Genomic DNA, 12,583 nt, shown 5'->3' on the forward strand with positions numbered 1-12,583 from the left:
ACACTTGGAAGCTAAAGGTCACAATAAGCAGGAAAAGAAAATACTTCACCATCTACATGAGACTGTTGGAAACTTTTTGCCGGTGCAAGGTGGAAATTTCCAGCTACCTGCAGGAGACAGTAATCTTTCATTAAAAGGCCTGAATCTACATAAATAAAGCAGTCATACCAGCGGTTGGATTTTCAAATTTTTGTTTAAGATAGACAATAAGCAATTCATTTTCATGGCTGACAATACCAGCAAATACTGTCCTAAAAGAGAGATGCATTTCCCCTCTTCCTCACAGGCAGTCATGTGGAAAGCCATAATCACATACTGATGTTGATAACAACTGTTCTATGCAGAGTATTTTAGTGGACATGAAAATGGGAAGAAGGCGGAATTAAGTCTACTGGGAGGGAACTAACTGCTGCTGTAGGAAATACAAAAAGGTATCACAGAAAAGGAAGGAGAAAGTAACTGAGAGGGTCAGCTGGCAGGGTAAGAAAACCTTTAATGCAATAAACAACAGTGGTCCTCTGTATGAAAACAAGCTGCGTTCAAAAATAAAGCACTAAACTTACCACAAACACACACACTCCCCCAAAAACCCACCAAAATCTCCAAAATCCCCCAAAAGACAAAGGTAATTAGTATTTTAACCTGGAATATGAAAAGGATATAGATATTAGATGTCAGTCTTCCCTGACACTTGCTAGCATTCATATACACCCTCTCCTGGAAGACTTCAATGGATCAAGCTCACATGCTACATTACACCTTTGAATGTCTGTGCAAACCTATCGCATATGTTAACTGCGGACCCGATGAGAATGGAGATGTGCAAAAGCCCAAGTGCCTAACAATGGCCCCCAGAAATTTCCCTAGTGACACCCACCCTTGGACCCTTGCTACCCACAGCACTTCCCTTTGAATCTTTCACTGGGGTGGGGGCCCAGCTCTGAGTCGTGACTAAAGCAAGCCCAGTGGTAATCACGTCTGTGTGCATTTTTCCTTTACCAGTCAATACTGCTATAGTTGCCATTTAAATAACTGACTGAACAATCAAAATGGTGACCTTGTCAAAAGGTTTATCAATAGCATTTTCTAAAGATAGATCTAATTCAAGAGCTGGACCGTAACGTTTGAGTTCTCTCAGACACGCATTCAAAATGTCCAGGATCGAAGTCTAAATAGCAAGCATAGCAGGCATCATCGACACATGTATTTCCACCACTTCAGGTTTATGCTTCTCTAAAAATGAGTTCACCGCTATATGAAATCTAAGAGGAAAACAGCTTATTAAGATTTACATATATTGTCTGCTTGACCTACAACTATTCAGAAGTTTGTATAAACTACAATTACTTTAAACATAAAGAAGTTAATTGCAAAATCAGTTTCTACCGATGTGAAGACTGCAATCTCAGGAACAGCCTCAGAAAACCATCTAGAAAGTTACCGCACTACATCCTACACCATTATTACACATAACAAATATTAAAGTAAAACAAACAAAAAAATCTTGTCAGGGAGAAACTGGAATGGGTTCATAAATCCTTTGGAATCACATGGTTCCACTAGCAGATTCTGTGATGTTCCTAGCTTCTGGTCATAAGCAGCAGGTCCTCGTTAACACACTGCCCTTACAGCCAATCCAGTTGTACAGGTATGGAGATGCTACCTGACTTTTACTAACTGAACAGACTGAAAAAAATGCCATGTCTGCTGACCCCAAACTCAACAGGTGTTTCCCTTACTGCATGCTGCACCCACAGGTCTCCGCATGGTTCAGATGCCAAGGAAGAAAATTTAAGAGAGCTTCTATTCAACCTCTTGTATCCTAGTTATGTCCATTTCTACTTTGTGATACTGAAAGAAAGACTGTTAAGAGTTTACAATGCAGAGTAACAGTACATTAAGATAAAGTGAAACACATTCCGGACTAAAGGAACAAATGAGTAGACCTCCTTGGCCCAATGCAAGAGCATTGAATGGGTGATCAGCTAAGCGCCCAATTCTGTTTGTGGGTCTGCTCCTAAAAGACTTCATGCACGTCACAATCTTGGCGATTTGGTTTCTATCAGTCATCAAGAAATATTCTTCATACACAACATAAATGGAAAAGATGATTAAAAGAATATGACATGTAGAAAGAAACCCATGGAGTTTCATTACAGCTGGAAACAAATACCTCTGTGAATGGCAGAACTGAGAGCATGTACTTCTGTTACTTCACAGCTTAAATAATCTGTTTAATCAGTAAAGTTTTTCTTAAGCTATTAGGAATGTCACTTTCCGCTGTGATTTCTGTTGGCTAAAAGGACAGCTATACCATAAGGTTCAGCCCTTATAGATTTAGTTTGGGTCTATTTTAAAAAAAACAGAAGTTTAGGGTATTTAAGACCTCTTCTTCTGTCAAAAAAGGAATTAAATTTGTTTGGAAATACAAGAATAAACACAGATTAGTAGCATGACTGCATACACCTCATTGTTTTAGGAGCCCATTGTAACACCCTTAATTATTTTTTTTTTGTAAGTTTAACTCTCCAATGAAATAAAGAGGTGCCTTACCTTGGCGACAGATAAAGTTTCCCGACAAAAAGATTTCTCATCACTTTTTCCACATGGCAAAAAAAATTGCGTAATGCAGCCGCCGGGTTGCTGGAGCGCTGCTGCCATCTAGCGAAATATATTTGGGTACTGCAGCCGGCCCTGTTAGTGGAGCGCCCCTGCCATCTAGCGAAATATATTTGGGTACAGCAGCCGGCCCTGTTGGTGCAGCGCTGCTGCCACCTAGCGAAATATATTTGGGTACTGCAGCCGGCCCTGTTGGTGGAGCGCTGCTGCCACCTAGCGAAATAAAAATGGGTACTGCAGCCGGCCCTGTTGGTGGAGCGCTGCTGCCATCTAGCGAAATATATTTGGGTACTGCAGCCGGCCCTGTTGGTGGATCGCTACTGCCACCTAGCGAAATAAAAATGGGTACTGCAACCGGCCCTGTTGGTGGAGCGCTGCTGCCATCTAGCGAAATATAAATGGGTACTGCAGCCGGCCCTGTTGGTGGATCGCTGCTGCCAGTTAGCGAAATATAAATGGGTACTGCAGCCGGCCCTGTTGGTGGAGCGCTGCTGCCATCTAGCGAAATATATTTGGGTACTGCAGCCGGCCCGGTTGGTGGATCTCTGCTGCCACCTAGCGAAATATAATTGGGTACTGCAGCCGGCCCTGTTGGTGGAGCGCTTCTGCCACCTAGCGAAATATAAATGGGTACTGCAGCCGGCCCTGTTGGTGGATCGCTGCTGCCATCTAGCGAAATATATTTGGGTACTGCAACTGACCCTGTTGGTGGATCGCTGCTGCCATCTAGCGAAATAAAAATGGGTACTGCAACCGGCCCTTTTGGTGGAGCGCTGCTGCCACCTAGCGAAATAAAAATGGGTACTGCAGCCGCCCGGTTGGTGGAGCGCTGCTGCCATCTAGCGAAATATAAGTGGGTACTGCGTCCGGCCCTGTTGGTGGAGCGCTGCTGCCATCTAGCGAAAGATATTTGGGTACTGCAGCCGGCCCGGTTGGTGGATCGCTGCTGCCATCTAGCGAAAAATATTTGGGTACTACATATGCCCTTACGCCGGAGGCCGGAAGCCCCGCCCCTAGGGGTCAAAGCCGCTTCTGCGCATGCGCCGCCCTCGGTAGGCCAGAAAGGCTTCTGCGCATGCGCCAAAGCGGGATTGCGTCATCTGCCCGTACGCCCGAGGCCGGAAGCCCCGCCCCCTTCGGCGTCAAGCCGCGTCTGCGCATGCGCTGCCCTTAGTTTGCCAGAAAGCCCTTCTGCGCATGCGTCGAGGCGTGTTGCGTCATCGGTCTGCCCCGAGGCCGGAAGCCACGCCCCCTTCGGCGTCAAGCCGCGTCTGCACATGCGCTGCCCTTACTTTGCCAGAAACCCCTTCTGCGCATGCGCCGAAGTCGGATTGCGTCATCGGCCCGCGACGTGCCCGGAAGCCACGCCCCCTTCGGCGTCAAGCCGCGTCTGCGCATGCGCTGCCCTTACTCCGCCTGGGGGGGCGCGGTGCTGCCGCCTGGCGAAAAAATTTGGGTACTGCAGCCCGTCTAGCTAACGGACTGCAGAGTTTATTATATAGGCATGGCATCAAGAAGGGAACTCTGCCCACGGCCCGTTAGGAAGTTGCCTGGCTTCCCATCTCGGTGGATGAAGTTCTGGCAGCGAACATTCTCGATTCAACTAGTCTAGCGAAAAAGAAAAAAAGAAAAAAAAAAAAAATCACTCCAGAGACCAGGCTTACGCTTTTTTTCCCCCCCTTATGAAAACACTAGCAACAGTGCCTGAACGAGAAAAGAGGTCACGAAAGTTTTTATTGTAAAATGGAAGGGCACGAAAGAGAACAGAATTCGACAGACGATACGTAAACCTCTGCAGCTCTTTCCCCATGCCTATCGGACATCGGTTTCCAAAAACTTTCTCGGGTGAGCGTCTTTTGTCTTTGAGCAGTGCAACAGACGCTTTGCAAACAGCACAAGTCTGCTTTTGAACCATCGTTTCAGACTTTGCAATCACTTGAGATGGGGCGCTTTGTACTTAAGAGAAACAAAACCCACTCTGAGTCTTTCCTTTAACGATACAGGCCTATTCCCCTTTCCCTTAGAGAAACAACCTACTCGCTTCTGATCTCTCGAGGAATCTTAATACTCCCAACACACTGCGCCGTCAAGATCAACAAAGCAGTTTCCTACCACGCTGCCAGCGAGCGATAGGACCGTCTCGAGACGAAGTTTCCTCGGACAAAAACCCGAGAGATCTTCAAGACTCGGTCCAAACGGCTCCGTCACCGTTCAATCGCAGTCCCCTTCGGCTCCACACCACTGCCTTGTGGGAACGCCCCCTAGAAAAAAAGAAACGCTTTCATCAGGGTAACAAGCAGAATACAGCTCTAGCCTTGAGGACGGCTGGCACGCACACGGCCTGTATCGCCGCGGTCCCCTGAGCCGCAGCTCAGCGCGCGCCGACAGCGGTGACGGAGGACGCGCTGAAAGGCGAAAAGCCGAAAGCCAACCCCCCGAAGCCCAGAACCGTGCTCAGGAACCCAGGAGTTAAGCCTAAAACCGGTTGAAAGAGCTGCCTCCTACCTGTTCCCCCGCCACCTCTCCCCCTCCGAGGTCAGCACCTTTCCTCGCGATCCCTTTCCGCAAACAAAAGACGGAAGCCTGCGGTCTCAGCTCGGTACCGAAGCACCACGATGCGCTTGCCGGCTGTGTGCTCTCTCACAAGGCTGACAGCTTCTCTGCACGCAACAGCCGAGGCCCTGTGAAAGGGGAGGAAGGCAAACACCGATCACGTCTCGCCGGGGTCAGGAGGGAGTCGGGGTGCGCCGCAGTCAGAGCCCAACGCCTTCCGCAGAGGAATTACCGGGGCACAACAAGAGGCAGGAGCGATCGGCAGACAGGCAGGTAACACGCACGGCAGCGATACCCACGGCAGACTGGCAGGACGCTTCCAGCCGCTTCACCCCGCCGCTTTGTTTCGAATTTCGTTAAAAGGCAATCCGATTCTTAAGGCTCACTCTGCTTTGAAGAGCTGCTGGAGAAAGGCTAACACGTGGCATCGGCGTTACCGTCGGAATTCCGGCGTAAAAATCACGGCAAAGCCGTGCCTTGTCAAGCGGCTTCCCAAGCAGGCTCTGGAGCCTTTCCACGAGACGGGCAAAGCCGGAGTCCCGCGGGAACCCTGTGCCAGCTCCGTCAGTACGGCCGAGCTCTCCGACAAAGCGCACCGCCGTACGGAAACGTAAAGCGGGTTTATACCTCGGGCTCCTTTACAGCCTCGGAAAACAATACCGCCCGGCCGGACGCGCTGCTTTAAGCGCCTAGCAGGCCCGGCTGCGTTACCACGAGGGACCGACAATTCCTCCCCGGCCGTTGCCCGAGCCGCAGCGCAGCACTCGGAAGCAGCGGGCACACGGAGCCTCGCGGGCCCTCGGCGGCTACAAAAGGGATCCCTCCGTAGTCAGCAGTCCGACTCGCAAGCACGAGGCACGCGTGGCGAAGTAACATCTCGAGCGACCTTCGGTTCCGCTCCCCTTGACTTGTCGACGGACGCTTCCGGACGAACCTAGGGACAAAGGGAAAACAAAAGACCCCCGTTTCGCGGGGAAGCAAACCAAAAGGCCTCTTCCCCTCGGCTGCTCCGGCCCCGGAGCTGACTGTCACGACACAAGATCAGCCAGACACCTGAGCTGCTGCTGCCTCCCAGCCCTCCCCGGCAGTTAAAAGGCTTGGGGAGAAAGCAGCAGTCGGGGGCGACGGCTGGGGATTCCGCTGCCGGCTGCCTTTTCTTGCTCTGGCCCGCTCGCAGGGGCGGGAAGAGGCTCCTGAGCCACCCACCCCCACCACCCCCCCCCCCGCGACAGCGTTACCGCAGGCCCCGAGGCAGCCTCTCTGCGGCCCGCGGGGGACGGCAGCCCCAGCCGCCTGCCACGGCTCAGGCCAGCGGCTGGGGGAAAGACAAAGCCCCGTGCAGAGCTGCGGCGGCTGCCCGGGCAGCCCGGAGGCGGCGGCGGGTGGGCGGCGGGGCGGCGCGGGCCGACCCCTCTCTCCCGGGCGCCGCCGCCACAAGCGAGCACCGGGGCCGCCCCGCCGCCGCTCCTCGCCGAGGTAGCGGCGCGGCTCCGAGAGAAAAAAAAAAAAAAAAACAAACAAAAAAACAAAAAACCACCCACCCAGAAAAGGGCAGCCCCGTGAGGAGCCCGCTGACCACCGTCCCTGCCGGGGAGACGAGAACCGGCGGCAGCCCCGCCGGTGCCGGGCCGGGCCGCCCGCCTGCCTCAGCCCGCCCGCCGCCGGCACCAGGCGCTCCCTGCCGCGGCCGAGCGCCGGGCCGCCACATCCCCCCGACTCGGCCGCTGCCCGCCGGCCCCCGCCCACCCTTCAGCCCGAGCGCTCACCCAGCGCGCCGCCGCACGTCCCGGCCCGAAACTCTTCCAGGTTCCCGGCGAAGGCTCCGCACCTCCACAGCCACTCCAGCGCGCCGCGCGGGCCGGAAATGAACCCACCTTCCGGGGCCGTATGCGTAGCCCATACGTACGAGGCCGGAAGCCCCGCCCCTTTGGCGTCACGTCGTTTCTGCGCATGCGCTGCCCGATAGTTGGAGCGCTGCTGCCATCTAGCGAAATATATTTGGGTACTGCAGCCGGCCCTGTTGGTGGATCGCTACTGCCACCTAGCGAAATAAAAATGGGTACTGCAGCCGGCCCTGTTGGTGGAGCGCTGCTGCCATCTAGCGAAATAAAAATGGGTACTGCAGCCGGCCCTGTTGGTGGAGCGCTGCTGCCATCTAGCGAAATATAATTGGGTACTGCAGCCGCCCGGTTGGTGGAGGTCCTTTCCTGCTATTTTGTGACTTGTGTTGGAAGTGCCTGGCACCAGGTTCGAGTATTAAGGCAGAAAGCCCCAGGGCCTCGTACCTCTGGGTGGTACATGCTGTGTCACACCAGCTATGGTGCCTTCCTGCTTTACAAATGCAATCAGTTTTGGCAAGTTTACAAAACTAGTGCTTTATCAGGAAGGTATCTTTGGGTTTCAGCTTACCCCTTTCTACTTTTCATATGCCTACATCGCAAGAAAAAGAAAGGGTTTTGCTTCTCAGGTTTGCTCCAGTTACTCGGCAATTCAGGCATGACCACAGCAGAGCTGTTTTCCTACAGTCTTTTTTGTTTCCAGAATCCTCCCTCCCCTCCCTAGAGAGGGCTATGTGCAGGGCAAAGCGGACACTATGAGTAGGGACGACTGAGTAAAGTTACCAAAGGGCACGTGGTGCCTTCCTCGCAGCAAGGGACTGATTTCAGTTTTTCTATGCTTGGATGACTTTTGCAGCTCAGAGTTTGGTTAAATCTACTCGTGGGGCAGCACTTGAACGTCTGTTGAGTGATTTCATACTGGACAACAGCAGCCACACCAAGACAAAAGTCTCCTCGGGGACAGACACGATAGCAGACTTCGTGTGGGCTGACCTCACCTTTTGCTTGCAACCGGCACCTTATTTTGCAAAGGAATCTTTGAAACCCTCTTTCTTTGAGACAAGGGACTGTAAGGGCCAAGGGCCAAAGCAGCCACGCTGCAGCCTGGAGCCTGACGGTGGTTTCTCAGGTTCCAGCAATGGCTGTGGAGCACAGCTCTTGTGTCACCAAGCAGAGCGCCTGACACCCTGAAGTGCCTCGGCGCCCCGGGGGTGTGAAGCCTCTGTCTGGGGATCAGGCAGCCTCCCACCACAGGTCTTGCTGAGCTACAATGACTCTGCAGAGGCTGTAAAATTGTCTCGGAGTGCTGTGCTGCTTAAGATGAAAGTGCTTCCGATAGCTCAAGCTAGCCCACCCACTCAGCTCTTACGAGCTGTACCTCCATATGCAATGGGAAGAAGTATTTAACGCAGTAACTCCAACTCTAGGCTTGGCACCCAAACCCGTAGATCAAACAGTCCATTTATTCTTATTATTGGAAGTCTCCTTCCTCCCCTCCGAAGCCTGTCGTGCTTCCCTCCCTGGGCGAGGGCCCTACTCGTCTCGCATATCCAGCAAGCAGCCTCTCGAGTGCAGTTTCCACAGGCACATCTTCTTGATCCGGCAGGTCAATGTAGGTATCTAGCGTCTGATCGTCGATACCCGGGATCAATCGCACAGAAAGCAGTCTTCAGATCATCTGCCTTCCCCTCTCTGTTCCAAAACAACACAGTCACCATTACGTTGTGGTATGTGAAAAGAACATTTACTTACTTGTGTCACACTGAGAATCCATGTTGCCCGAAATGCAGAGCAGAGATGTCTTTTGATACAGTCATCTCTGCCTCTACTAGCATCCCGTTGTTAAACAAATGTGCAATAAAGACTGGTGAATGCTAAACGTCAAACTGACCGGAAGTTAAGAAATCTTAGATTCATGATAACCTGGGAAGACCTTAATTTCACTCTATTGTGCATTGATATCCCTTATTACAGAACTGTACTTCTTGCTAATCCAGTGCCCACGTTGGACAGGATTTCACTTCACAGGCACCTGCCCACCTCTGGCGTTCTCCTCGGTGCTCGGTGTGACACCAGACTTTTTTTCAATGCAGTAATTGCCTCTTGTTTTGAGGTGGAATTATTTCTCAGATTTGCACCAGTTGTCAGTCCTATTTGCTCTTCCCACTCCTCAGAACCAGTGTCTGAAGATGTACAGGATTTTACTGCTATTTTTGGAGAGCTGAGGAGTGTGGATAACTGGCTAGCTGAAAAAGTTCACATAAACATAGTCTACCTGACTGGACAAAGATGCGCATCGCTCTCAGCTTATCTGAAGTAAAGCAAAAATACGCTGTCTTTGGCTGTTCTTGTTACAAAATAACGGAAGATTTCGGTGGGAAAAGAATGTTGCAGGTGGGAACAGATAACTACAGAAGAGAAACTAGGGATGGGCTTGATATTTAGGCAACTCACCAATAATGAGCTTAACTTTTGTAATACGTATGAGCTAATTATAACAAGGCATAAAAGGTGACTGTAAGAGACAATAAACGAAGTCTGCTGATCACTCATATTGATTGACTGTGTCTTCCCTCCGTCGCGACAGAGGAGCACTGTACCGAAGGGGATTAGTGGTACAACTGATCTCTGCTCGCTGTCTGCCACGCCAAAGTTCTTTGGGTCGGGGACTGCTGCTGGCAGTGTTCCGCAGAGCCGGGCTCAGCCAGGTCTCGGCATTCACTGCAACGGGCACAGCTCTGTAGCGCAGGGAGGCCTGCGCTGGCCACGCACACTGCGTCCACTGCGGGGTTCCCTCTGCACGCACGGTCCTGAGCTACTGTCCCCATCAGCCCCTTCCCTCCATACTTACAAGTAGATCTCCCAGCTTGTTCTTCAGCTGGCTCAGATACTCCTGCTTCTCCCTGACATCCTGGCTCCGGGGCTTGGCCACGAAAGCTTCAGCGCTCCCCTCCTCCTCCTGAAAGAAATTACAGCTGTGTTAGCACGGAACATGTGTTCCGGTCTGCATTAGAGCTGCCTCTCAATGTGCACGAAAATAACGCGGCTCTCCTAGAAATGGAATTTCCATGTGAAAAGTGGAAATAGAGAGAAAGAATATGGGAAAAACTCCCATCACAGAAAAGGCACAAGCTTGCACTGCCATTGTCTGCAGAGGGCCTTCAGGTGTTAGAGCTTGTGGTGGGCACTCCAGCTTTGTAAGTCTGATAAACCTAGCTAGTCTTATAAAACTAATTTAATCCCTAATTTAATCCCATTCTCCTGAAAAGGAAAGAGCCAATCCAAGAACTAGTTGATGCAAGCAGGTACAGCACTGAAGACCTCATTGACTACTTATCCTTATTCAAAGAATTAAACTGACGTTACTTAAGTTTTAGGGATTAGAGATTTAATTAAGGATTACATTTGTTTTAGGGATTTAGGGATTATATTAGGGATAGGTCTTTTGTGTGGGTCTCGCAGTACTACAAAACACAACTGTCAGCACCTTTGCAACTTGTCTCGAGTGCTCCAGGGTGGAAAAAAAATGGGACTCTCTGAGAGGTTCTGCCCAACAAAACCAGAAAAGGAAAGATCTTCCTTGGAAATACCTTTCAGGAATGGCAGGGAAAACGGTTCAAGCTTCTGGAAAGGCTGAGGAAAAGACGTCGAAGGATCAAAGAAATGCTACTCTATCCCAGAGAGAACCTCTGGATACAGTCGTGCTTAGTATGACGTGAAGAATTCTTGCAACGCTTCCTTGTCCCTGTATCATTGCCTGCTTCCCCCATGTGCTGGGGTACGGTGCAATGGGACATTGTGAGTTGAATGAACTTCCTCATGCCACAAGAAGCAGTCATTCCTTACAATGTAGTCTTGCTACTTAGTCATTCTGGCGCTTGTCTGCATTAATCTCGTCAGCAGAGAAGTAACCCGGGAAAACCCAAATACTGCTCTGCTGGACACTTCCCGGTCCCGGCCACCAGTACCGGGGCAGGGAGAGGGGAGGAGGATGAGGCTTTTCAGCAGCAGGAAGCTGTTACTTTGGCTTGGCCATATAGCGCAGCATTAGCAGGGGCTCGAGCCCACTAGAAATACCTGCATGTCCGGTGGTTCACGTGGCATCATTGTCAAGTGTGGCTACTTCAGCTATGTCTTCAGTATGCTCACCGTTTCAGCTTTTCTAGTGCACCTGAGTTTCCCTGGCTTTAAAGTTTTCAGTGTTTACACTAAGAAGAAGGTGAATATTGAAGACACCGGCCACGAAAGTAATTCTCCCACCTTCCTAATGGGTATTTATTACCAATTAATCTCAGTGGAAACAAGCAGTGAAGAAAGCTTCCACATACCCATGCAGGGAAGCCATTTCCCTCTCTTAGAGCTCCCGTTGCTATTTCTTCCAGAAGCACATCCACCAGCTGACTGCTGGTCTTCCCCTCAGCCAGAGAACCCCACTGGTCAGCTCCGCCTGGAAATCACCTCTGCAACAGCAAAAAGACACCGAGCAGCTAGGAGAATGTGCCCACACATACTGGTTTTGTGTGAATCCCACTAGGAGCCTAAGGATAGATACAGATCTCCAGGCATGTGGTTGGTCTCCTAAGCTGTCTAAGGCAAAATGGAATACCCTGCAAGCACCTCTCAGGCCACTCCTAAAAGCCTAGGAGAAAATGGGGTGTTGCAGGTGGGCTTAGGGGTTGGGGTTAGGGGTGTGGGAAAATCACCCTGAGGTGGGGGGAACTCGAGAAAATTGCGTCCTAACGGAAGCATAGTATTACGGAAAGCTTTTTTTAGGGTAGAATACAGCTATAGCCTGGAGGACGGTTGGCACGCACACAGTCTGTATCACGACAGTTCCCTAAGCAGCAGCTCAGCGCACGCCGACAGCGGTGACGGAGGACGCGCTGAAGGCAAAAAGCCAAAAGCAAACCCCTCGAAGCCCAGAACCTTGCTCAGGAACACAGGAGTTAAGCCTAAAACCGGTTGAAAGCTGCCTCCTACCTGTTCTCCCCGCCACCTTTCCCCCTCCAACGTCAGCACCTTTCCTCGCGATCCCTTTTCGCAAACAAAAGACGGACGCCTGCGGTATCAGCTCGGTACCGAAGCACCACGACGCGCTTGCCGGCTGCATGCTCTCTCACAAGGCTGACAGCTTCTCTGCACGCAACAGCCGAGGCCCTGTGAAAGGGGAGGAAGGCAAACACCGATAACATCTCGCAGGGGTCAGGAGGAAGTCAGGATGCACTTCAGTCAGAGCCCAACGCCTTACCCAAAGGAATTACCACAGCAGAACAAGAGGCAGGAGTGATCAGTAGACAGGCAGAAAACACGCACGGCAGCGATACCCACGTCAGACTGGCAGGACGCTTCCAGTCGCTTCACCCCGCAGCTTTGTTTTGAATTTAGTTAAAAGGTAATCAGATTCTTAACGCTCATTCTGCTTTTAATAGCTGCTGGAGAAAGGCTAACACGTGGCATTGGCATTACAGTCGGAATTCCAGTATAAAAATCACGGCAAAGCTGTGCTTTGTCAAGCGACTTTCAAAGCAGGCTCTGGAGCCTTTCAACAAGACAGTCAAATCTGGAGTCCCGAG

General features: G+C 51.2%; 3 long non-coding RNA genes across 10 annotated transcripts in view; all 3 read right to left on the reverse strand.

The window, feature by feature from the left end:
* Positions 1-418: 418 nt before the first annotated feature.
* LOC129785134 (uncharacterized) lies at positions 419-2,625 on the reverse strand. Its single transcript, XR_008748748.1, has 2 exons — positions 1,342-2,625; positions 419-1,310 (listed from the first exon to the last, which is right to left on the reverse strand). It is a non-coding gene; the product is annotated as an uncharacterized LOC129785134 (long non-coding RNA).
* Positions 2,626-3,484: 859 nt separating this feature from the next.
* On the reverse strand, positions 3,485-7,102 carry LOC129785170 (uncharacterized). Of its 5 annotated transcripts, none has more exons than XR_008748798.1 (4): positions 5,405-6,383; positions 5,125-5,300; positions 4,657-4,880; positions 3,485-4,227 (listed from the first exon to the last, which is right to left on the reverse strand). It is a non-coding gene; the product is annotated as an uncharacterized LOC129785170 (long non-coding RNA). The 5 variants fall into 5 exon arrangements; XR_008748799.1 differs by lacking the exon at positions 3,485-4,227 and adding an exon at positions 4,278-4,575; XR_008748797.1 differs by lacking the exon at positions 3,485-4,227 and adding an exon at positions 6,714-6,729 and having other exon boundaries at positions 4,284-4,880; positions 5,405-6,106.
* Positions 7,103-9,825: 2,723 nt separating this feature from the next.
* Positions 9,826-12,583, reverse strand: part of LOC129785197 (uncharacterized) — a 3,999-nt gene continuing 1,241 nt past the window's right edge. For 3 of the 4 annotated variants that reach the window (XR_008748855.1, XR_008748858.1, XR_008748857.1), the window contains exons 2-3: positions 11,339-11,470; positions 9,826-9,969 (exon numbers count right to left, since the gene is read on the reverse strand). This is a non-coding gene — a long non-coding RNA (uncharacterized LOC129785197). Of the gene's footprint in view, positions 9,970-11,338; positions 11,471-12,338; positions 12,362-12,583 lie in introns of those variants that run through there. The other variant, XR_008748856.1, reaches the window with a different exon arrangement.

Source organism: Falco peregrinus, chromosome 9, assembly GCF_023634155.1.
Source record: "Falco peregrinus isolate bFalPer1 chromosome 9, bFalPer1.pri, whole genome shotgun sequence".
NCBI classification, from domain to species: domain Eukaryota; kingdom Metazoa; phylum Chordata; class Aves; order Falconiformes; family Falconidae; genus Falco; species Falco peregrinus.